Raw genomic sequence first — 26,375 nt, 5'->3', positions numbered from 1 at the left:
AAAAAAAAATTAAAAAGCCCCCGGAGTCAGTCCTGTAAACCTCCTTATTTAGGGAAGTAAAACATTATTTGAAAACAAACAAACAAAAAACAGCTTTAAACTTCCATACTCAAGATAGAGCTAAACAAACCAATGCCTGTGTTTTGTTTCAAGTCTGAAAACTTCAGGTTGGATGAACTCCAGAAAGGCTGAGTGAATTTAAACATGCCAGAAGAATCATAAATTTTGCTTCTATAAAACAGAAGAGTGTGTTTTGCTTGCCAACAGGACACCAAGAAACCTTCCCACGAGGGAAGGAGAGGAACAATAGATTTTAAGCCTGCCATCTGCACACTCTTCCGTTACATTTTGAGAAGTTAAAATAATCTTCTGGGGATGAAAGTCTAAAGCAGAGAGATTATCTCCCTGAGAGAACCAGAGAAAGAGCAAAAGCACTGAACATGATCTGCAGGGCTGAGCACACAGAAGGGTCACACACTGTTAGACAATGCCACCCTGCACTCAGGTAACCCCCAGCAAGAACAGCAAAGAGCCTCCTCCCCCAAGGACACAAAGGATGAGATTTTTTCTCTATCTCCATGTGAGATGACTCCTTTTCTACATTATAGCCTCTAAAGACAACTCATTCATTTATTTTTCTTTTTTTTTTTCCTGTCTTTCTAAAACACTCTGTGTTTAGAGATAGTTACTCAAAAATAGAGCAATCAGGCAGGGAAGATTGTAAGGTGCAGTATTTAGGTATTAATTGGCAATATCAACTTTCCCCACAATCAATTCTTCATCCACACAAGCAAAGCAAGATGGTGTTTTCATGCCCAGTCCTGATCAATATTGTACTTCAGCAATTAATCACCTTGCTAGAGAGGAGAAAACCACAAAGGAGTGCCTTTGTCCTGTCTGTGCTTTCAGCAAGCCTTAGTCTGTAACGTTAACTGCTAAATATTGGACATCTCAAATGGTTCAGCTGGTTAGATTCCTTTTCTCTTTAAACAACACTGTTGCTCCATTTTCAGCCACAAGGAGAACAAGAACTGTAATAGTTGTGCACAGCCCACTTTAAAATACCAAAAAAATCCTAATTGAGTTACAATCCAACAAGTCCAGCTCTTGAAGTCCATCCTCACTCAAATGGAGCTCCACAAAACAGAAGATGTGAGAACTGTGACAGGTCTAACTCAGGAAAATTTCAAGAAATCCCCAAGACATCTCCTAGGAAGTTTGTTGGTGCCCATCTGGTAAAGAATTATGTACAATGACATTATGAACTCAAAGGTACAGCAATTTAATATTGGAGTATAAGAGTATTTTATATTTTTTTTTCTGTGACCAAGAGGAACATATTTACATTGGGTGATGGAGAAAGAATAAACAGAGGAGCAACATGTCTGAAAAACTGGGAAAGTGTCAGCTTCAACACCCTTAATTTTGTCACAGAGAAGGAGCAAGATTGCCTTCCCACAGCAGGGGCTTGGCAATTCAAATGGCCACGAAAGTCCCTCTAGAAAACAGCTTGGGAAATACATTGTGAAAACTGTCTAAACCACAGTCAGAGAAAAAGAAAGTGGATCAAGGAAGGGAGTCCAAAACAAGTAAGACTGTCCTGTTCAGAAAAGGGCAGGGCTGTGGTCAGCTGTGTATATATCATGTATTTTTTTGCTTTTTTTTACATTTTCCCTGAAATATTTTAATCTGCAGATATGACAGAGGTACTCTACAACTTTATGATTGAATAGACTAAGAATATTCAGGTGCTGTAGAGAAGAAAAGGCTCTCTGGGGACCAAGGGATCAATACAAAGCAAATCTTTCTGCAGCTGATACACTGCTCTTTTTTTTGCATAAGACAAATATTCTCTGAAAGCAAGTATATTCCACATGTAGATATGATTCAGTCAATCAAATTAATTACAGGAAGTCAGAAGAAACAGGCATTTGCATTCTAGCTCAGTTGAGAAGAGAAAATTAAACTCCTTATAAATGTAAGTGCAGTTAATGTCCATTAAACATGTACCATGCTTACTGGCATCTAATCTGTTTAAAAGCAATTCAGTTATCAGTCTGCTCTAAAATAAAAAAAAAAAAACAAACCACATAATGAACAGAGCAGGCCAGCATATTTATCAGATAGGCACAACTACCATTAAAATAAATGTTTTTCCAGGCTGTCCTTTTCTACTTGCAGTTTGTTTCGTACACGTACAGCAGAAAGGCAGGACAAAAATGTTCTCATGGACTGGAAATAGGCAAAGCCAGGAGTAGTGCATGAGGATTAGCAAGGGCTTCCTCAGCAGGGAACTCCAGCCTTGGGACAAACCATCACAAGGCACAGCTGAAGGCTGCTGTGAACTGTTAAGCCTGGAAGAAGGGAACAGACTGCATCCATGTGAGTTGGATGAACATTTATAGGTACATTTATAGTATTTTAGAACTCATGGGTTTATTCATGCTCAGAAGCCCACCTCAGCTGGGAATGCAGTGTCATGACAGTGCCATGAGATCAAGGAAACCACTTTGGCAATTACTCCTTTCTGTAGAAGGAATACATCCCAGCAATTCCATCCTGGCATTGTTCTATTAGTAAAGAAATCATACCCAACCAGTCCCAACAACCCTCATTAGCAGGACTTTGAAGACTTCAGAATTGCAAATTGATCTCCTATGCTACAAACAAAATCCTTTTGAAAATGCTCTGACCATGAGTGATCCTCAGCAGCCCTGCTGCATCCAGGACATTTTCAGGGACCAAGCCACACACTACTTGTATTTCTGCTTAAACTTGGGTCTTGCCCAAAGAAAGGCCTGGCTTTTTTCCACTGCAACTCTATTAGCATTGCCAGCAAAGGGAATTTATGCAGAGTAAAGGGACTGGCTTTCCTTCTACAATAGGGCCAATTGTCTCAGGCTGCCACATTCAGTTAAATGTTTACTTTGTTGTTTCACAACTCAACAGGAAAGGAAAGGTCAGACAGGCCCTACTGCAGAACAAAGATTTTGTCATTCATCTATTCACCTCAAGCCAAGATTCCAGTGGGAGACTACTGCTTTCCAGTTTTTTCCCTCTTCCTCCAGAAGAGAGACACCATGTAGTAAATTAACACTCCAGCAATTCTACCAGTCTGGTTTCATATTCTAAAAGAAACATTAGATGTCAAAGCATTCTGTAAAGGTCCTGAAAGAGGAATATTTCCAGGATTTGCTCACCAAGACTGGCTCACAGAGAAAGATTAATGTCTTGAGACTACCCATGAATACCATCCTTTTTGGCACACTTGAAAATGAGAGCTATAGCACAGATAGAGCCATAAGCATGCAGTTTCCTGTGACACAAAATTTCTCCTGCTTGAAGTAGTGGAGACCCCATTCAAATTCAGTGTTCCAGAATCTGCTTTTGCCAGCACAAGGGTAAAATAAGAACAACTGTTTAACAGGAATTGAGAGTGTTATTCTTGCTATGAATGGAAAACCTATCGTCTCACTCAGTTGATGAAGCATGAATGCACATGGAAGACATTTGGCCATCTATTCCATTAAAAATAGCCAAAATTTTCCTTAACCTGTGCATATTTCTTTCTCTGTTCAATTAACACAAGGAACAGAGATTAGACAATGAAAAACAGATCAGAATAGTAAACAATTACTGTGGAGAAAAATATACGTGGGTCAAATAAGCATAATGTAATTCTCAACTAATGGCAAAGATGCTCTGAGCCTGTAAAGGAAATGTGGATTATTGACTCCTTGCATGAATAAGTCGTGCCCTGATGAAACTTGTACTACACTGTGATGGTCTGAGTGGCCAGATGGTTGTTGGGACACTGCTTTGGATGGGGTGAGTCACATCCCAGCAACACCTGTTTCTTTCCACTGGCTACAGAGGAAACTGAGATAACCAGATCCAAATCAAAAGTCTGTATTTGAACAGGCAAGTCCTTCCTGCTTTGTTTCTTCCTCAGCTACACATGCAGTTCATAGGTTAAACAATACCCTAGGACCTGAAGAGACTGCTGTGCCTGCAGAATCTGGGAGATTTCATCTTTCTGAAAGACCATAACCTCAAAGACACCATCTCATACAATTTCCAGCACACACTGAGGAATCCCAACCTGGGAGTGCAGGAAAGAGTTTGGAGATGACAGTGGACAACAAAAATCACAACCACAGCTGACTGAGCAGATGTGAATTACCCAAACCTTCCATCTTGGGAGCTGCTTACACAAATTAAGCAGCACTTGTTCCATAGCTGGTTAAAAGTGTGTGAGCCCCATTCAAACTGGTGAGCAACCTGTGCTCCCTTCTGGGATGGCTGAGATGGCAAGAATCTTTCTGATTCCCAGACTCATTAAAGAAGCTAAAAAATCCCCCACTGACCTAAGGTGGCAGCAGGATCTGACTGGAGTAGCACAGATTTCTTAAAAACAGTCAGTCTAGAAACAGTCAGCCACATATGTCAGTGATGCACAGAAAATCCCTGGACATGGCTCAAAACTCTTCCTCATAAAGGTGATGAGAACATTCCTGGGCCAGATATTCTGGCTGCAAGTACTGTCCTCACCACTAGATGAGCACTTCATCATTCCCAGCAACCCATACCAGTGGAGTCCTGACTTCTTTAGGAGACAGCCAAAGATCAGGTTTTTACAGATCAGCCAGACCAGGTTCTTCACTTCAGAGTGGTCAGAGATCTTAAAATAATCTTCAAATTCACATATGGCTATGGATATATTTTGTCAAGTAAGCAGAATTTTCACTCCCAAGTCAATACTATTACATTAGCAAAGAAAGTAGTTTCCTATACAAACTATCTTATATCAATACTATCCTGGTCAAACAGCAATTTAAGCTATGTTTGAAGACTGAAACACCACCACTGTAAACTTGCAAATGGGTAATATGATCCAGAGTGCTTTAACAATATTACTGCAAGATTACACCATTCTAATTCCACCAAATCACTTCATCTTACATTTTGAAACTGAGATGTGAAAGGTCAATTACAGTACTTCATTCATAAATTCATATTATGTCAAAGTACTGACCTCAGGTCACAGAAATAATGCAAGCAGATTTAGAATTTTGCTCATTAGATCATGTACAAAGTGAAAGATATTTCATTTTTCTTCACAATTACTCAGAAAAGACCATGACACAATAAAAAATTTGTCAGTGGATTTTCTTGTAACATTGGGGTTTTTATTACTCAAGAATTCCATGTATTTCAGTCTCTTGGCTAACACAGAGTTTAAACAGGAGCACCCGGAGTGGTTTTTAGAACATACCAGCATATTTTATTTTAAAAACCACAAGGACAAGCCCTCTGCTTTACAAACTTACATGTACTTGTGTGTTTCATTTGGCTGACTGTAAATCCAGCCTCTCAGAGCTGAATCATTACAGTTTGATGACACCAAATAAAGGATAGTGGCTCATGTTCTAATGTAAACAAGTGGGCAAAGTAGAAAGTCAGAGACAGAAATGAGCTGTGCCCTATTAGGACACTGCCCCTCATCTTTTGAACCTTCTCAGAAGGGAAATTGGAGAGCACAGAGGAGCAGCAGCACAGAACAAACATAAATCTATTTTGCAAAGAGCCTGAAGAAACTGCACCTCTGTAGAGCACAGAGATCTGCTCAAGGCACAGTGCAGACCCCATTAAAACGAAGAGGATGGTGGGGACACAACTTTAACTTTCTGTAAGAGTCAGCACGGCAATTTAGGCTGTGATCCAAAACCTGGGTGTGCAACCTCAACTCAGTTGTGCTGAGAGTCCTGTTGAGACATATGAGAGTGTACAAGGTAAAATCGTGGACAAAGTGTAATAATCAAGATGTGAATAACAGTCCAATGATTAAAGGAAGAAATACTGGCATGAAAAGGTAACACAAAGCCAAAAAAATCCAACAGGAAAGAGAGAGCAAAGAAATTTCAGGTTTTGTGCCACTTCTGCTCTCTGTGAGATCCCAGTACTTCTCCAGATATTCTGAAAGTGCTCTTTGACTGCCATTCACTAAATTCCTATTTGAGTCAGGGAAAAGTACTGGCATGAAAATGAGTGCCATACATCTTCCTTTACAGCCCTCCACATGATTCACAAACAATTATTTAAAAGTTATAAAATTGTTCATCTATGGGGGTGAGTCAGAGAACTAGCAAGTGACTCGTTTTCCAGACCATCTGCGTGGACATCAGAGACTTTTGTCAGGATTCCTACAAGACCAAAACTATTTGTGAGACTGATTGCTTTGTGGCAAAACTCTGTTGTCAGCTGATTAAAAAGATACTGTAAGGAGAGAGGTGAGGCTCAGGGTATTGAGGACAAACACACACAGTTTCACCAGCCGTATTTACTTTTACACATACATGGTGGACATATTTCCAACAGCCTATTGCCACATGACTGAATGCAAACAACAGTTAGTTAATGTTGTGACAGCAAATAAACCCCCACACTGTTATGATTACAAGCATAAATACTCAAAACTATTGATTACAAAGATTAATATTATCTACCATTTGGTAACACCTAGGAATGAACATGGCAAAACATTTTAAAACACCTGTGTTGGTATATACCAACATATGCTGGTGTGTTCTAAAAACCACTGTGGGTGTTGCTGTTTAAATTCTGCGTGAGCCAAAGGAATGAGATCTGTAAAGGTCCTCCAGACACCGTAGCTTGTTTTTTCTCTAGGTTGATTTTTCCCTCTCAGAAACTTGACTGAGTACTAATAAAGGCATGCCAGAGTTAAACCTCTTCTGGATACCAAATACTACGGTAAGGTAAATATAATCCAAAAAGGATATAATTTCTATACATATGCTACAGTCATATACTGCAATGCACACTCCAAGCAAGTGAAAAGTAAACTTCAATTCTCCTAAAGCTTTATTCCTGTTCAGTTTTTAATGCCTCTTCTTTTTACAAAGTGGCTCATGATAGTATGTAGGTGGAATCTGGAAATGAAAGGCTGTTCCACAATCATGGTTATGCTGCATGCTGAGAAGTTAATTTTATTATTCATGCATTCCCAGAAGAGGCCAGAAGGACATGGGTGTCACAACACATGGACACATCTACAAAACACATTCTGTACTTGTTTTGATATGGGGATTATTTCCCATCAGCAGGAAGGCAAAGCTTTATTGATCTGTCAGAAATCATCAAGGGGCCATTCACCCCTGATGTGACGAAATCAGAGTAAAACTACTTTTGAATGAATTTTTCAGATTGCAAAAAGTTGGTTAGGTACCAGAGGTAGAATGTAGTGCTCCAAATGCTGAAGTTTGTGGAATCTAGGATCATACTACAACACTACTATACATAATGTGCTTTTACTTATCTTTAGTAACAACAACACAATGGCTGTAAACTGTGGCCAGATTGATTTAAAACCACTGGTGTTTAACAGTATAATAGCCAACTCCGGTTACATTTTTGGCATGAATTGCCAGAGAATGCCTGATTTAAGAAGCAGCTGCTACAATTACAGCTATACTGAGAGATTAGGCATGCCTTTGAAATGTACCTTCATACTGTCAATAGGTGTGTTTGCAACTCAAGGCAAACTGAAAATAAGCAAGGTGAGCTAGAGTACACATTGGGACATAGAAAATACCAACCATCTTGACAATCAGCTCTTCAGACATGAAACAGACTCTAGAAAATCTGTCCTTAGCATTTGTGGTTTGCAGCACCAATAGCCCAAAGCCTTCAGCTCAGAGTGAATAAGCAGGAAGAGAAGTGCTTGAGCAGCTCTGACATGCCGAGTCCTGCACACCACAGCGCGGTGCTAGAGACCAAGGGTGCCTTGGTGCGCGCTCACCCACGCTGCCCTCACCCCTACCTGAGACAGGCTCGCTGCCCATCCCGTGAGCTCTGTGCCCACACAGGCTGTGTCACACAGCCTCACACCACCTGCACTAACCCAAAAGGAAGAACTGCAGGGATATACAAGCGGGGCACAGGAACACAAATTCTATCCACTCTGTGCTTTTCTTTGGCAGCACACAGGTTCTGCAGTATGGGCAGTACAGCTCTGCAAGCTGCCAGCTCACAGCTCACACCAACTCTAGGAAAAGGTTGGCACAAGTGTCACAGGACACTGCCTGTTTGATCTAACTACAACCTTGGACTAAAGCTTTTAGGCTCTGTCCAACAATAATGTTTATCAGCTTGCTTTTTACAATTAAACTCCCTGCTCCCAAAAAGAAGCCAGGAGTTTCACTGAGGTAGCAATAACACAGAAGTATAGAGGATGATTCTCAACTACCTATGTAAAGTTCAAAGTAATTTCTTGCTAACCTTGCCTCTTTAAAAACTTTCTAAACATAATTTGGCACTGTATTTTAAGTTGACCACAGGAAGCACAAAACGGGAAAGTCCAGGAGAAGCCTTGTCTTCCCCTCAGGCACTTCCTGTACTGGTGACAAAAGCGTAATGCAAAATTGCTAAGAAAGTACTTCATGTTTAGGTTACACTTTGTCTTCCTTTTAGGCAAGCAATATTTGTTCATCAAAAATCACAGCCTTGTGAAACAACAATGCCCACCTCTGCATCACTGTGTCTGGTTAGACTCTGAGCTTTTGGGAACATGTCTCTGATAAAATAAGTTAAGGAGTAAACTCAGATAATAAACTCAGAGAATGACCCAAACCAAATCTCTGTTTTTCCTCCCACTCTTCAAGCACACTGGGTGCTTAACAGTGATTTTTTTTTTTTAAGTTTTTTTTTTTTTTTTTTGAGGAAAGAAAATTACCTATACTCCACTCCACTAGCCTTGTAATCTCTTCGCTAATGGAAGAAAAAGCTCAAAGGTCCCTTTAAAGAGAAAGCATTCCCACGTATAAGCAGACACAACAAACAATTGAAAAGGCCACAAATTGTTTCCTGATATTCACACTTATGCAATGTGTCCTATCATGTCAACAGTGAATTCCCTTTTCCTGTTCAGATATCTAGGCAATAAAGGCAAGAATATGCAAAAGACAAAACATTCACAAAACCTTTTTCACAAGTATTAATCTCTTCCTTCCAATGCTGTCTACAAGATAGTCTTATTTTAAACTCTGTTTGAGCAGAATCTGTAATACTCAAAAGTCTCAATTCATGTTTGGTCCAGCTATGATTTGACCCTACAGAGAAGTAAGAGTTTGGTGTGTGCTAACAATTCATTTCTCATCTCTGCTTCATTTCCATAGACAGAAGAGGAGCATGCACACAGCAGGTAGACAGAGCAGGCTTTGTTTCAGATACCTGACCTGGATGACTGGAGAAGCAGGATCTTGAAGTGTCTGCTCCTTAATCTGGACACAGGATCTAATCTGTGCTGCACATCCAACAGGGATGCTTGGTTCCCTATTCTCACTGCATGGCTCCCTATTCTCACTGAAATCTCCACATGCTAAGCCATCAGCACACTTCTCTCCTGTTCCCCTCAGCTCCTGACAATCTTGAATGAAAGAAAACTAGGCAGCAAAGATTATATCCTTAACAACGAGGGTTATTGTATTTGTATTCACACAACTGACAAAAGAAGAGGAGAGGAATAAAAAAAATCAACACTCAACTTAGTGTTTGCCATAGGTTTCATAACTTCAGGTTATTCTCACAGCTCATTGGAAAAGCAGGACACAGGTTTTCACTGAAGGTGAACATGGAGTCTTTACAGTCTCCCAGTTCATTATGGTTGTTACCACAAAGGCAGGATCAGTGTGCATGCTTCTGTGAATTTGTTAATGTTCAGTACTGTCCACAGAGCCTTCAATACTCCTTCCTACAAAAGTGCCAGTGATTTCACCCAGCTCTTGCAACTGGGAGGGCTTTCCTGTTATAAAACGAAATACTACCTTCAAATCCTTCAGCAATAAGTAACTGACTCTTCTGTGTTACTACAGAGGGCATTTTTTAGAAAACCTAGGTAGGTGTTGGGCAAACTGCAGCAGGAGAATCTTGCTTGTGCCAAGAGATTTCAGAGTGCAAAAGACAGATAAATGTATAGGAACCAGACTTGGGCTCCAGCTGTAACAACATTTCTCCCCACATTGAGAGACAGATGCTGTGCCTGATAAAAGCAAAAATCATGCAGGGAAAGTAGCTTTGTAAATCACCTTCTAAACCGCAAATCAAGGAGTTCCGGGACTTTGACTACTGCAGCTAATGGGCACACAACAAAAGGCATGACAGGTCCTGAGGCAAGTAGAGATAAGCTGTCTTAAATGCCCACAGTCTTTGAGCTCCTTACCAGCATCCTGCTAACATCAATTCAAACCACAGCAGTTCCTCTAATAATCCACATTAAAATAGTTCTAATGCCTCATTCCTACTGAAGGAAGCTATTTACCTGACTTTTCACTAACAACTGACCCACAGACATACCCTAGATTGCCAGTCTTCTCTGTATGTTGTCTTCTCATCAAGGCCTAACTCCACTGACATTATTCCTCCATGTGATGAACCCACCATGTTCTATTTGCAAACCCTTCCAGATTGAAACTTTCTGCTGCAGATGCTGAGGGCATCCATAACTTCATGATCAGACAACACCAAAAGTGACATGAGAACGTGTGCCCACAGCAGTGCGTGGAGGACACCTGAACAAGAGCAGTTCCAGTCACTGTGCAGGGGCAGGATCAGCAAAGATGGGCAAGTTTGAACATAGATTCATTCATAACAAATGTCACCATGTGGGAAAAGTCATGGTCACTTTGGTGGGTTTTACAAACAGTGAAGTCCAACACTTCTGACTGAAAAGACCATGCCAGTTAAATGTATTCCAGTTTATCAGCACGAACTCTTTTGGAAAGGATATTATGTTACATTCTATTCCACCAGTACAGCAGCTGCCAAACTGCAGTTGCTTTGCTGAGAGATGATTTCAATCTAACCTAGAGAAACACGCAAAGTAATTTACACAAGAATACAGTAAACAGATCTTCCATTTGGAATATTTTTATGTGTCGAGATCAAATTCAGTTATGTCCTGATGAAACTTAAAAATAAGATAGGGGGTTTTTTGCTTCAGAATAGAAAGTATTCCTCTTGATTTAAAACATGGAGTACAGAAGATAGATATCTGTCCTGTGTCTTGAATCCTTTGAGATCTGGCACAACTCAAACACTGGTAGTATCATCATGGGCAAGCTTAAAATTAGATAAATAAATAAACAAAAATCCTTTTAAGAAGGTTTTGTTTATGTTTACACCCTCCTGTCATCTATATGGGGATGCAGGACAAACCCAAAACCTGGGGCCTGTATTCCACATAAAGAGCTCTGCAAAGGTAGAAAAGAAAGCATTCTGCATTATATACTTATATTTCTTTTAAAGTCTTACTGAAAATCTGTAAATCTTCAGTTTCATCATTCTGAGTTTTTATATGGTAGGTAAATAAAATACACAAGAAGGTGAATTTATCTATAATTTATTTGGACAGCGTATCAGTCTCCTACTTTCTCAGGCATGCCTTCCGATATGAGAATCCTATCTCTTAGCAAATATATATCCAGGTAATTGTCTCCCTGATGATGCAAGTGTTCCTTAATACCACAGGCAACATTCTGTTCCTGATGCTACTGACCCACAAAAAAGCTAGGGGAAAACAAGACATTACAACTGCTGTTAACTGTCTTTGCTGGACAATGCTATGCTTAGTTTGCTCTCAAAAAATTGAGATTTTTAGGCACAAATGTGCCTCAGAATGTGTGCATTACAACTAAAGACTAATTCTTCTAAGCTGGTCTTTTCCCTTTCCATACAGCCAACAGCATTCTGCTTTACAGATAAGAAATACTGCTTCCTGTACACAGAGCCATGCAAAATGGTATTTCAGGAAATAATGGATTTTTCTAAACCTACAAAATAAATACCGCACCCCAAACACACCTCCTGACTTGTTTTCTCTTTGAGACTCATAGACTGCCTGCAGGTACTGCTGTGCTCATTCTGCCTCTGGGAAAGGTGATAAATCTTATCAAGAAGTAATTAGGACAGAGAACAAACTCTACTGTCAGCTGAGCCAAGGCAGATATATTCTGTTAGAGTTCCTTCTCCAACACTTCCCTCTTACCACTGCCTACTTACCAACAAAACTGACCAAATGAGTCAGTCATTGAAGCAAAATTATGTAATGCATAAAACTTTGAACTAGTAACCTCCAATATTCTTTGAATGCTCTTGAATAACCTCTGCATTAGTCAGGGAGCAGCAGGTACATTTTGCTACTGCCTTGGTGAGTCATGAACAAAAAAAACTTGGCATCTCCCACAGGTTTGTGTTACCCTCCTCCTCATGTTCTTCCATGACAAGCCAAGGTTTCCCAAACTGGGCACGTAACACGAGCACATCTGTGATGCTGGCTACATCCCTGCTAGATCCTGCCAGTGACTCATTCGTGTGTGCCCCAATCAGCCAGAGCTCCTGATCTGTGCTCCTCTGTGTTTACAGGCACCCATCCAATAAAAAGGTGCATTCTGCCTCGGAGATTTACCAGCTAACCTTCACCTGAAGACAATCTGAGTGCCTAAGCAGTCTAACCTTATGCTTCCTGTAGGTGTTTTGTGTGTACAGATTTCCAATTTCTCAGGAAATCCACTGAATTACAAACAGCATTTCCCAGTGATTTAGTCTTCACTAGCTTAGACAGCCCTTCTGTACAGAGGCAAACTTCAAAACCTACTGCCTTGAGAGATGTTTCTGAAAGTTGCTCCTTCAAGCAGTAGGCACTGTAGATTAGCACCAGACCTACTCAAAATATCTGGATATTTGTCAACACCAGATATCCACCAAGTTGTCTCCTACAGATCTTTCCTTGCAGAAATTGCCAAAAGAACCTTTTTAAAGCTTTTGACTTACTTAATACAAGCAATAAATATAGTCTAGAGACATCTGGCAGTACCTAGGAAGGTGAGGCATAATTGGTATCAAGAAAGGTAAGGTAGGATGGCCCACTGTATTTACCTGCAGACTAAAATGGATTCAGTCAACATTTAGTTGAATGTATCACTGGTAAGGACTGAAAAGATGAAGAAGTTTGGTTTGGCCTTAGTTGTTTGGATATTTTTTTTAAATAAAGACAGAACTGGCCCAAGAGTCGAGCATAAGAGAGTTAACATCTTTCAAACAAAAAATGCCAGCTAGAACAGATGTTTTCCTCTTGCTAATGCAGCATTCTTCCAGCTGGTTTTTGTCTCAGTGACTCCAGACAGTAGATCTCAATGGACAGGCATAAAGATTTATAGCTATTGTAATGTCAACTTCATAAAACTTTATCTTCTCTACACAAAACACAGAAGCAAAGGTTTGACATCCTTCCTGGTTTTTTTTTTGGTTTTCTTTTATGCTGTGTAAGTCTGCATGCATCATCAAGACAAAAAAAAAAAAAAAAAAAAAAAAAAAAAAAAAAAAAAAAGACTAAAACTGCCGCAATCCCACTATAGTCCCAACAGGCACGTTTATGCAAAAAGCTCTTAAGTAGAAAGAACTCCCAAGAACACTCTTCTTTCCTTCCCTATATAAAAATCAAGAGATTTTAAGCTTCTAATTACTAAAAATTTAACTCAAAATTGCAGCTTTCATAAAAGATGCCTGGCAGAAAACATCTTAGTGTTCGCTGAATTCTAACATAAAAAAGTATTTACTTATTTTACAGCTAAATACTTGGAAGCTGACAACACCAGGATGCAGGGCAAGCTGTGCTGTTTTACTCACCAGCTCCAGTAAGCAGAGTGTTACTTTCTCTACAAAACAGGCCCAGATTTCTTAAATCTGATGTGGAATTTAAAGGAATTAGCACATTCAATTAAGAAAAAGAACCTGCTGTCATCTATGCAGTTGGGAATTTGTGTGTGTTTGGACAGCAGACCTGGGTCAATGCTTCTCTAGCTTCTACAACTTATACAGTTACATCAGAGTGCTCAGTAAGCTTAAATGAAAAAAGAACAAATATTCAAGAGTACAAATGTCCGTTTTTTACACTGCTGAATGAAGCACCCTCACTAACTGCATGTGCCCTTTGTAAGCAGGCAATGACATCTTGGCTGACACATCCATGGTTCCCAACATCCTCTGAGTCACAAGTGAAGCTGCAGCTCCTGCACATCCCCAGTATCCGGTGTTTGCAACAGGGCTGTGGGAGCACACTGACAAAGGAGTAAGGCGAAGAGCTGAGCAATGACTCCTCCTCTGATCCATACACACTGGCCCATTTGCATCACCTCCTGCTCACACAGGAAAAATCCAGGCTCTCCATCACTGACCATCTCCAGTTTGTGCCTTGTGTTAGGCAATTTCTCTTTTTCAACAGCAGCTTTGGGGACTTTCATTTCCTTATCCTTAAATATTCAGTTATCCTGATAGCGTTTCAGCTTCATAAAAATCAGCTCAGGATCTTTGCACTGCTGGTCCTTTATGGGCATGATCTCATTTTAGAAAGCCTTGGAGAAGGCAAAAATTAGAAGTACACCTTGCCATGCCAGCTTTCAACAAAACAGATGTTCATTAACCCACGCTAACTGTTCCTTACAGAACTTCTCCATTCCCTTGGTCTCTTTGCTCAGCAAGCAACAGAAATGGTTTGCTGCCAGAACCACTAGTGGCTCAGTAAGCATTCCAGCTTTCCCACTCAGCATTCCAGGCAGAGGAATCAGCCACAGAGGGTTTTTTTTCCTTTCCTCTAAATAACACACTCATACGAAAGTTCGCACATGGCAAGCACTGCACATATTTTGATGCGATAGGAAACATCTGGCAAGCAGAGGCTGGAGCGATGGAAATCGCTCTAATTGGTTCTACAGAAGACAAACTACAAAAGAGGCCACGAGGTGAGGACATTCCTGAAGTTAACACATTCATCACAGCAAGGAAAAGCTGCAAAGTAAACTTGAACTGCCTGCTGTGACAACTCCAGAAGCTTTTTGCTGAGCCCCATGCAAATAACTGCTCTAACTTCCTAACAATGAATACTGGCAGTAATTGCCTAAGAACAGAAGGAGGGAGTCTCTCCATTGCTAGTAGGTATTCTGGATCAAAAAAATAAGGATCCATCTAATTCTGTGTCTTGCCTAAGGGAGGTTGGTCCCAGCACTAACTTCCTTTAAAAAGGATAGATTAAAAAAAAAAAAAAAAAAAGCCCTACAGGTAATAGCTTTCCTTAGTGAGAGAGAGAGAGAGCTAACCTGGTTATCAAATTTCTTTTGTGCAATTCCCCACCACTTTCAGCCCAAAAGGCCAACACCCATTGTACTCTCAGTGATCCCCCTGGCTCCAATGCCTCTCTCTGATGTGGAAAAATCACTTCCACTGCTTACACCAGAGCCTCTTAAAGATCCAGCTCCCACTTCATAACCTTGGCCAATATCTGAGCTAGTAGTTTTATGACTAGGAAAAGTACAACCTTCAGCAAGGAGAATAAACAGGTGACCACAGGAGGGGACTGCTGGTGAGACAAGATCAATCAAAAGTGGAGATTTCAATCCTTAAGAAACTCTCTCATGTGGGGTTTAGAGAACAGCCTCTCTCAACTGCAGGCAAGATACAAATGGGATATATGGCTCAGCAAGCTGCCTCCTATCCACAAGGGCTTACCTGCTCTGAAAGAAATTTCTCCAAGAATTCTGCTGGCTAGTTACAACGGTGTTTTAGATACACAGTACTGTAAGAGCCTAGCCAAATAAAAGTCAGAATTGCTAGTCACAGGTGCTCTGAGACTGGGAATCCTTGGGAAAGGACTATGGGCAGACTCCTACCAACTCCAAGCACTTGTGGATTGCCCCCTCTGACACAACTCCCAAGAGTTAGTGAGGGTCCCCAGCAGGCTGGCAGTGCCCTGGAACCCATCTAAGCCAAGTTTGCAGCAGCCTTGGAAGAATCCACATGGCACAATCTTTCTCATCCAATTAAACACAGATGAAGTACAACTGCATTTTTCCAGTTTCCATAGAAAAGCAGTGCTGAAAGTGACGCTTTGGCTCAGCTTTTCACTCATTTCTGTTTTGTAGTCTAGTTTCTTCAGACACAGCAGCCAGATCTAACATACTTAAGAGGAGTAGCCTCTTCTGAATCCTATCCAACCTGAAATACTGGATTTGTTGGCCAGAGGCCCAGGTGAGGCTGTAACTGTGACACTACATGCAATACCTCCGCTTAACCTTTTCCCTCCCAAATTGCCAGAATGTATTTCAGCTATTTTGACATCCTAGCAACAAAGATCACTTCACATACAGCTTTTTATTTCACTTTCCATTTGAGCACGCCTAATGCAGGGCTCTGCAGCCACTACCTCAGTGCAGTGCCTTCCAAGCCCTGACTCAGAGGCTGTGTGTTGCAGGGCTCAGTCTCCCCAGAGGCCCCAGGGCCAGAGGCTGCTGTGCCAGGCACCTCCAGGCTCTGCTGGGGAGGGGCTCAGCAGCACCCTCACCTTTGGCCAGCTGCTCACTCTGTTCCACCCTCCTGACTCAGCCTCAAAGAACAGCCAAGGGAACAATGTCCTTTTCTTACTATTTGTGCAAATAGGAGTCTGTAGGACTGAGCACAAATAGAATCTGTTCTTTGAGCAGATTTCTTTTCAGAGAATCCTGCAGTTCCATTGCAAGGTGTTTATAAACATTTTTTCAGCCATGTCACAGCTAGCTGACTGAAAAAAAAAAAAAAAAGCTAAACTAAATCAAATAAATTCCTAGGACACATCAGCTGTTGTGAAACCCATTGTCTTTAAACACACCAGCTGTAGGGGAGTTTCTGTCCTTAGTTCCTTACTTCTGTCCCATATTCAGGAAGAAATTTTAAGCAAGTTTCATTTGTCATAAAAAACCCCTTACAGTAATACATGTAATTCTTCATGCTAGCATTTTTAGAATGCAACTTTTCTGAAGTTAAACATTGTGTTGGTTTTAAATATATCAAAGCAAACAATGCATATTGTAGGGTTACATTTGGAAAAACAGAATTTTAGCAAGCTGGACAAAGGTGCTTTGAAAGCTTTCTCTTTTCTTGTGCTTAGTACACACTGGATTGTATGACAATTTACAGTGGGAGAGACCTTGGGAGGTCTCTGTTCCAACATCCTTCTCCAGGCAGGATCACCAGTTATTGGGTCAGACCAAGTTGCTCAGGGTTTGATTCAGCCTGATTTTGAAACCCTCCATGGGCAGAGACTGCACAACCACTTCTGGGCTACCTGTTCCAATGCTTCACTGTGAGAAAGGCCCCCCCTTACACATACCTACAGAAATGTGTCTCTTCAGCCACAGAAATTCTTCTTCTGACAACTTCCTCCCTTGGTTTCCTAGCTGTTGTAGAAACAAACTCATATCCCTGCTCTTATCTCACTCCTACTTGCCCCCTCATTCCTTCTGCTCACCCTTGACTTCTCACTTTCAACCACACCATCCCCCACACCTTTCTTTTCCTTAGAAATGGTGCTGGGACTTCTTGCTCTTGTCCTGTCATCAGTTTACTCATTAAATCTTCTCAGCAATAAGAATGCCTGCAGGTGCATGCAAAGAAACATCCCATGCCACCTTTTCTGCTTGAATTCCTCAGTGCAAGATGAAGGATGGCCAGAACTTTTCCACTCTGCAGGTAACTGCATCTACTGGAGTCTCTTCTTCCTCATTCCAAAGCATTCCCCATGGTGTCACAAAAACCCCTCCTAAGCAGACATGATGAATAGCAACTACCTTGCCTTGAGCTCCTGCCCTGGACACCACCAGACACAGCAGTGCAGATGAAGCCACAACTTCCACTGTGAGACAATACTATCACAACTCCTGTGCCATGTGCTAACTTCTACAGAACTTCAGGCAGATGGCAGATGTGATCCAGCTGTGTAAACCATCCCTGAAGGAATTCCAGGTGAATAGTAGCATGAGGAAAATCCTGACAGATTGCTTCCCCACCCAAGGGGAAAAGGATTTCAACAACAAAAAAAAAGATTACAGACTGGGATATCCCAGCTACCTTCAATCTGACTTGAGCAGTCAAGTCTTACTTCGGGTGACTCAGGGTTACTCAGCTATCAGGACAAATTATCAAATCAACCCTTTCACTCTGACACCAAGAAATAATGATGCTCGTGACACTTCTTCCTGTTCACGTGCTTGCCCAACAACCTTGTTGATCTCTTATTTTATATAACTTTTATGGCATAGAATATTCATATGCTTCTCCATTTTGTAGCAGAGGAAGGACTCCGTTTCTCTGAGCAGAGTGAAAAAAAAATCATGGACTGACCATAAACCCATTCCCTGCCTCCTTGCACCACTGGGGTGGTGGTAGAGCTGAGAAGGAGGGAGGAGTGGGAGAATGGTATTTTTAAGGTTTTATTATACTTCTCAATATCCTGCTCTTCATTTTGTTAGTGATAAATTAGTATCTTGAATTCAAGCCTGTTTTGCCTGGCTCTGTACTTGGTGAACAATGTCTCCTGGCCTTTATCTCAACTCACAAATCTTTCCTTGTATGTTCTCTCCCCTGTCCAGGTGTGAGGGCAGTGGTAGAGGTAAGGAAGGAACTGTCCCTGAAACAATAGCCAATACTTTTCTTCTCAGGTATTATACAGTGGGCTTCCCTAGTCAAACCTGTTTATCCCTCTCTGGTAATGTGTTCTAATGCTGCACTGTACATTTTATTTTAAACCAAGATTGATTAGTTTTATATAACACATAATACTCAACTCCATCCCTATGTTCTGCTTCCAACAGAAGCCACTAGTAAACATAAAATAAAAACATGTTAGATATGGGACAGAGGAACCTTCAATTTCTCTCCATTTCCTGCTAGGGATTCAGCAGCTGGCTCTAGTGACCTGTCACCAATGATAAGCTGATGGTTGCCTTTCTGCTCCAAGCCCTCCTCCTCATCCTCCTTTCTTGGACACAAAGACATGCTGGAGCAGCCCCACAGCCACCATGAGCTCACCCTGCCCCAAAGGGGCACCTTTGCTGGTGACTCCACTGAAACACACACTGTGTTTGTTTTAAAACAGGCCATAACCAACTCATTCTACAAACTGAACCAAGAACCACCTTAAATCATAAAGCATTCCCTGCATTCACTCCTAGAAAAATTCCCAGAAAGAAAACTAAAAAGCCTGAAAACACCTGACTTGCTGACTGCTGAAATCTGCTGCTTGTGTTCCTGCTTAGCACTCACCTGGCTTCTGCACCTGTCCAGCAGAAGGAACAGCATCCTAACCCACTGTACTCAGAGCAGTGACATGGCTGCTCCCCCTAACACAAGCATACACTTTTATACTTGAAGGATTTGAACTTAAAATGTAAGCAAATTCACTTTCTTTCCTCCCAGCCAGTAACACAGTGATCACAAACAAGCAATGGCTGTTGCCATTTCTCAGAGAAATTTCTGCAGGAGCAAAATTGTTTAAGTACATCAACACCATCAATGTACATAAACTCAATGGAAATGTAATATTTTAAATTCAATACACTGGCTACATAGGCTACTCTGCAGTGCAGAGAAGGTAACCCCTATGCCTTCTGCTTGTTTTAGGAAGCAGAGGAGCTTCAGTGAAGGTAATGCAAACTAATCTATGTCAAACCAGTGTGAGCCAGGCCTGTGCAATGCTGAATGGAGGACTGGCAGTTCAGTGAGTCAGCCTAACAGCCCTCCACAACCAGGGGTTCAAACTGGGGCAGCTGCCAAAAACAGACAACAAAAAGTAGAAGGACACAGTGGCTCTGATCTCTGCACAAGGACAATGCAGAGAAAAAGGTAACTACAATGATGAAAGGGACAGGAGTTCATGAGGGGAGACCAGTGGGGCTGAGATTTCCATCAGGAGCAGAGAAAGAGTACAGGAGATTAGAGGGATTACAATACAGGTTAACAAAACTCACAAAGGCAATAAACAAGTTGAATATGCGGCTCTCATCATGTGTAGTTTGCCAAAACCTAGAACTGTAGGAGTAGGGGCTCCTGCAGAAACTAGCAGCAAACTGGCTTAGAGCAGATAAAACACTTTTTTACACTATGAGCAAGCAACTCACAGATCCTGCTACCAGCAGAAGCTGTGGAGGTGACTGCACCCAGCAGGTTCAAAACAGGACCAAAGGCATGGAAAAACTAATCTGTAACCAGCAAATACAGGACCACAGGGATAGCCAAGGCCCCTGGGAGAGTGCAGGAGGACTGGACCACAAAAGCATCCAGGCTCGTAATCATTCCTCAAAGTAGCCTTTGCTATTGCTCCCACAGGAGTTCAATTACTGGCCTGGATGGACTGTGGGTCTGACCCATTAGGGCACTTCTAATGTTACAGTTATTCTCCCACACAAATCTCTTTGCTTTTATTGGATCCAAAGCCAAGCAGAAGACTGAAATTCAGAACTTCAATCAATGCACTGTTTCAGTACTCACACACACCCAGAAGATCCTGAATGGATGTTACTTTCATTACACATATTTCTGGATTATCTTTTTTTCCATTGAAATGTGGGCTGTCTTTTGGGAGTCAGCCAGCTGCCTTCAGGAGACAATGCTGCTGAGCTGCTGTCAGCTGCTGCACTGGAACACAATACCATCTGACAGACAAGAAAAACAATTCTTAACGTACTTACCATGAATGTGCCAGAGGTTAGCACCAGTGTTGGTTCTGTTAGACAAGAAAGTGCTCTCTTATACAGCAATTAGCTTGGGAAAAGCTTAAAAAAACATAATTGCAGAGTACTGTGCAACTATCCTCCTGCATGTGAGCATTTCTATAGGGGAAGCTTAATTTCAAAATTATAAAAAGAGCATTTAAGAGAAATCAACCCATCAGTAAAAAATCTGTCCTCTGCATAAAGATCAACATTATCCATTGATACATAGACAGAATCTTTCCATCTTTCCCTGCTAGAGAGTGGAAATAACAAAGTAACTTGGAGAATAGATCTGTATTACTAGCAATCATTTAATAGCAAAAACTTCATGGAGGCTTTACTTTGAAACTCCTGCTTCCCACAAGACCAGAAAACCTGGGAGATCACACCAGAATTAGAAAGTGCCTGCGTGACACGTCTGAGATTGAGCTGCATACCTCTCCTTCCTCAAAAGACTATTTTGATAGCAGACTTAGTTCAGCTTATTTACAGGTTTGCAGGTCACTTTTTAACTTGTCCAAGCATATGCCAGGCATGTGTGCAGCAGCCAGATAACTTATAATTTAAGTAATTTCTGAAAACAACATGCAGAAACAAACATTTAATACAGATGATTATCACTTATACTTTGATTTTGGCTTCATACTACTATCTTTGCATCACAGTATTTAATTACACTCCACATTTCCTTCATGAGTCATCGTTGCATAACAAACCTGATAGCCACTTTATGGGTGTGTTGCAGGTTTGCACAATTAACTGAGTCTATTGGACTGGAAATGACGATTTGTATTAACTGAAAAGATCATGTGGCTGCACAGTTTGTGGGTGTTGGTTTATTAGAATGGAAAGTGCCAATTAGAGAAGGAGAAAACAAAGACAAACTAATGATGTTTTAAAGAGAAGTACCTGTGACTTCCTGGAAATGCTAAAGTTTATCTGGGATAGGATTCCCAGGTACTAAATTACAAATAAAATTATACTTCCTCTGTTCATAAGCACGTAGGAATGGCAAAGGAGGAAGCACAGGCAATGGAGGGAGAACAAAACACAGAAAAACCCAGGAACAGGACAAGAGTTTCCATGCCAAGGCCACCACCACTATCACCCCCACCTTGCAGCTCCTGCCCAGTAAAGTCTGCTCAAGTTGGTCACACAAGATGCCCTGAACCCATAAAGAAGTCAGGAGGAGGAGAAGAGGCTTCCACCAACAAATACCAGTTCCCAAAACTGCAGTGACCCCACAGAGGATGGAACAGAGTGCAAGGCTCAAGACACCAGAAATTTCTACACTTGTGGATGTAGAGCTTTGGCCATGCAGGTGCAGCCTCCCCACCCAGACCCTGCAGCACTGCTCTCCCTGCAGAGCTATTTCCAGCCATGCAACAGGAATATTTTTCTCCTCTCCATATTTTAAGCTCAACAACAAATTCAGTTCAATCATACTTTATTCTTCACACCTACTTTCAACATCTCCATCTCATTACCACAAGTCCTTACTAAAAATATAAATACCAGATGCCTCCAAACTGACTAAAGGTTATATATTCAACTAAGCTATTCACACCATTTTGATTAACAATTAAAGGGCAATATGACAACATAATTTAAGTAGTAAAAGATGTGCTAAAAATCCAAGTTAATTATCTGCTCAAAATTCCCCGAATTGTTTTGCAGAGTACTTAAACCCAAAAGATACATACAGAATCAGAGAATGGAGAAACATACAGAATCAGATTGTTCCCTTAATTTGTGTTTTTATAATTGAGAGACAACATTTTAAATACTTCTAAATAAATATTTAAAATAACTATCAGCTATTTAATTCTAAGAGCCAAAATTCAGATATGTTGACCAACATAATAGGTTCTGTAGAGATTCACTTCTCAGAAAATTAGTGTTTTATTAGTAGGCACAAATCCACTCAGGTGAGTAGAGCATTAGGCTCTGGAATTAAAGACATCAGTCATAAATAGACATTAAAACATATGTCAGATTTTGACATGCCAAAAAAAAACCAGAAGAAAGTTCACCAGCACTGTCTCAGTGTGTTGGGGGTGTCTGTGGTACAGGATGAGTAGTGCAAATACAAACATCTCAAAATACAAATGCTTGGCAGACAGTTGTGTCCCCTTCCACATGCCCCACATAGGCAGAATCTTAAATATGAGTAAAATTAACTTTATACTACTTGGGAATCAAGTTACCAAACTATTAATTTCTACAATGATACACTTAGAACTGTTTCCAAATACTGTTTCTATATATACAGCTTTTCCACTGAAATTACTGGTTCAGAATGAGAAACAGATGAGTTGTACTCCCACTGTCCTTCCTGCTCAGTCTGCTCTTACCTCCCTGACTCACCAAAGCCACTCACTATTCCACCTTCAAATCTTGCAAAATCTGTGAAATCTCCTTACCCTGCTTTCAGAGGTCTCAAAAATGCCCATGTGATACACAAGGCATCTCAAGCTTTCCTGGGTGATTTTTTTTTAACAGCCTGTTATACTTTTAGAAGGCTGTCACTTTTGCCTACTCTTTCTTCTGTAGAAATCACAAGGATGGATATTGATGGTTTTTGGTTGTTTTTTTGGGTTTTTTTTTGTGAATTCATTCAGTGCAGGTAGCTCAGGGTGTAGTTCAGGTAGAGTTCTGGGTGGGCAGAGCACCAAGCAAGAGGTCATGAACTGCTGACCCTTAGCACAACAAAGGGCCTGGGCACTGTGGCCAGCCAGGGGAGGGACACAGAGACAGCAGCACAACCCCTGGACTTTTCCATGCTTAGACTGCAAGGATATAAAAGCCCCTTTGTTTGGGGTCCCTTCTCAGAGGCACCATCTCAAGCTGTTATTTTGTTATTTAGTTATTTTGCCAAGATTAAATTATTCAATGGATCAGGATGTCTGTGATGGGAAACCTGGTGTGACTGTGGAAATGTGGGTGTGTAGCTGCAAAGGGGCCTTGGCCCCTGCTCAGGTAGTGTGAGTGTGACTGCCAGACAGGGATATTTCCCCAAACTCCATAAATAAACTATTTTATCAAAAGAATGGGCTATGGCATTTTATCTTTAATAGTTTAAAATGATAGAACAAGGCACATAGAAACAAAGAGCTGACTCCTACCATTACTTCCAGTCCCAGTGAAGCTTACTGTCTAATTATGACTGTAAAAGACTGATGATTTCTAGGCTTGCCAATACAAAAACACAACAGTTACAGAATCTAGCAATATTTAGGAATTTTTCAAGAGTTTTTGTTTGGTCCTGAAAACAAGGATGTAGCTGTTTTGAAGGAGAGATACCTCTACCTGCAAAATACTGTGTGAAGGCATCCAGTAGTTGTCAGGCCACTTAGCTTTGTCACAGAGACATCTGTCCATGTACTGAGTGCAGTGAGATGACCATGACAAAAAAAAAAAAAAAATGCACGCTGAAAAATAAATAGTGTAGTAGACAAAGGTAAGAGTACATGTTCTTGTGAAGGGTGAAAAGGAACTTCAGTGGTGCTGCAGACCCTAACACAGCACATTGGTGGATTCCTGGAACTTCCCCCAAACTGTCATTATGCACAACACTGCAGTTGTGTGAAATACCGTGCCTAAAGGGCATAAAAACACAAGTGAGCCCGTCAGCTGACAAGTCTTCTGGCTCTGCAAAGAAGGAGATGGGATGCACCAGAGTAGTTAAACTGGGATTTGAGTCAGCTCCTGTGTTGATATGCCCAGCATACTGTTGCAGTGGAACATCTCTGACACTGCCCTAAAAGCATACAATGCCCTAAAAGCACACAATCTTAACGGATTAAGAGAGCTCCGGGTATTTCACCAGACTAAAGCTTCCTGATGACCAGTTTACATGCACACTTTACATGCCCGAGAGCAAGAATGAACTCAGTTTGGGAGGACTGTGTAACAATGTCTCTACAGCAGGAGGAAGGAGGTAACACTTCTTGTGAGTTGTTCAAGTATTACAGAATGGATGGTAAAAAACAGATGTGGCTGTGGCCATTTCTGGGAAACACAAGTGTGAACAACCAGCTATTTTTAATTTATCGAGTTCCATTCCTGTCTAAGCTGCTACAGACTGTGTCAATATTTGTGTCCTTTTTTGATCTCTTCCCTCACTCAGCTTATGCTTATGTGCTGAAAAAGTCTGAGCACATGATTACCCCATTCAGGCAACGTGCCTTTGAAATGGCTTTTTAATCTAGACTCTCCACTCCCTGACAGACTGAATTTTGCAGTATGTCTGTATTCGCTGTCTAGACACTTGAATATGCTAACCTCTAATTTAGCCCTCCTTTACTGACCCATGAGTTTCCTCCCTTCTGTGGGTCTTCTGGCTAAACTGGAAATGCAAGACACTCATTCTGCCCTACACCTGGCTGGTGCAACTGCATTCATACAAATCTGACCAGTGAAGTATGCACATGTTCCTCATTCACAGCAACAAGGAATCCTTATGCTGAAAAAGTTTTGTAGCACTCTCTTCACCCTGTTCCCTTCTTTGTGGTCTCTAGACTCGAAGAACAGCACCGTCCTTTCCTGAAAGGATTCAGGACACAACTCCACAGACAAGGGCCTGAGCTGAATCTTGTAAGCAGAAATTAATCTTTGTACACCCAGTTACGTAAACAGAAAATTATGGAAAAGTCTAACTGAAATATAAAAGGGAATGAAAAATACAGATGCATTCCAACAGCAGCTGTGCTGCCCCAAATCCCAAGGTCCACCTAATCCAGTATTGCCTTAGCACAGGTTAAAAAAAGGAAACAAATGTTTAGGGCAGTGGGCAACTTCCCCTCCCAGTTCCCAGCAGTCTGATACAAGGCACTTTCTCTAGAGCCTTAATGGATTTTTCTTTCATCAGGCTTTCTGTGACTAGTTTTTGAAGCAAGTAAAACTTCTGGTATTTGCAGCATTGAGACAGAGATGTAATCAAGGTACACAGACAAGAACTCACAAAAGCCATGCTGTATTTCCACTTTTAGATAGTATGTTTGCATCACAAACCACTTCCACATGCCTGAAGCATAAAAGATTTGCTATCTGTGTCAGCTTCTACAGATGGCTTAAGAGACAAATTAGCATTATCCAATTGCTTTAAAGTCATGTATAGGGACAATTCAAACAAAGACTGAGTAATGGCCCCTGTTCAAAGCTGAATTTCAGCATCAGGTCTGTACAGTTGCACCGTAGCTTACCCTTGTTATGCGAGAGTCTGCACTGCTGCTCCGTGAATGCCTTAAACTCATTGTCTCTGCCCCTTCCCTTCATTCCTCTATCCCACAGGAAGCACCACAGGACACCATGCAGCATGCCCTGCACAGTAAGAATAGAAGTATAAAGGTTAACTGCCTGTAATTTGGGAGATATTCTTCCACTCATGTACCAGCACATCACCTTATGGTCACTGCACCAGTCTCTGACTTCGTGTCAGTTCAGCGAGACTGCAGCAATTCTAATGTGTCCCATCTGTATGGCTTTTTCCCCTGGTGGTTTTTTACAAAAAGCTGTATGGTTTTTTCCCATCTGTGTCCCATCTGTATGTTTTTTTTTCCCCCGGAATAAACATGCTGAAGTTGCTTTCCCTCAGTTTAGGGCGGTACATGTTCAAAACTTAGGTAACTAAGAATTTTATTATCTACGTAGTTTGTTTACATTTTCATGTCAGAGAGTACCACCAGAGTCCCTAACCTCAACGTTCATATGTAGATCCACTCTGACAGATTACCACAGAACAGAACAGAAGATAAAATGCAGCTACATAAGGATTGCATAGTT

The 26,375-nt window shown here is 41.2% G+C and overlaps 1 long non-coding RNA gene across 1 annotated transcript in view; it reads right to left on the bottom strand.

The window, feature by feature from the left end:
* LOC110472503 (uncharacterized) overlaps nt 1-26,375 on the bottom strand; it is a 73,590-nt gene that overhangs the window by 43,444 nt on the left and 3,771 nt on the right. The window contains exon 2 of the long non-coding RNA XR_002465727.2: nt 25,796-25,913. This is a non-coding gene — a long non-coding RNA (uncharacterized LOC110472503). The remainder of the gene's footprint in view (nt 1-25,795; nt 25,914-26,375) is intronic.

This window comes from Lonchura striata, chromosome 24 (assembly GCF_046129695.1).
Source record: "Lonchura striata isolate bLonStr1 chromosome 24, bLonStr1.mat, whole genome shotgun sequence".
In the NCBI taxonomy this organism is placed as follows: Eukaryota; Metazoa; Chordata; class Aves; order Passeriformes; family Estrildidae; genus Lonchura; species Lonchura striata.
This window is presented reverse-complemented; position numbering and strand designations above follow the sequence as displayed.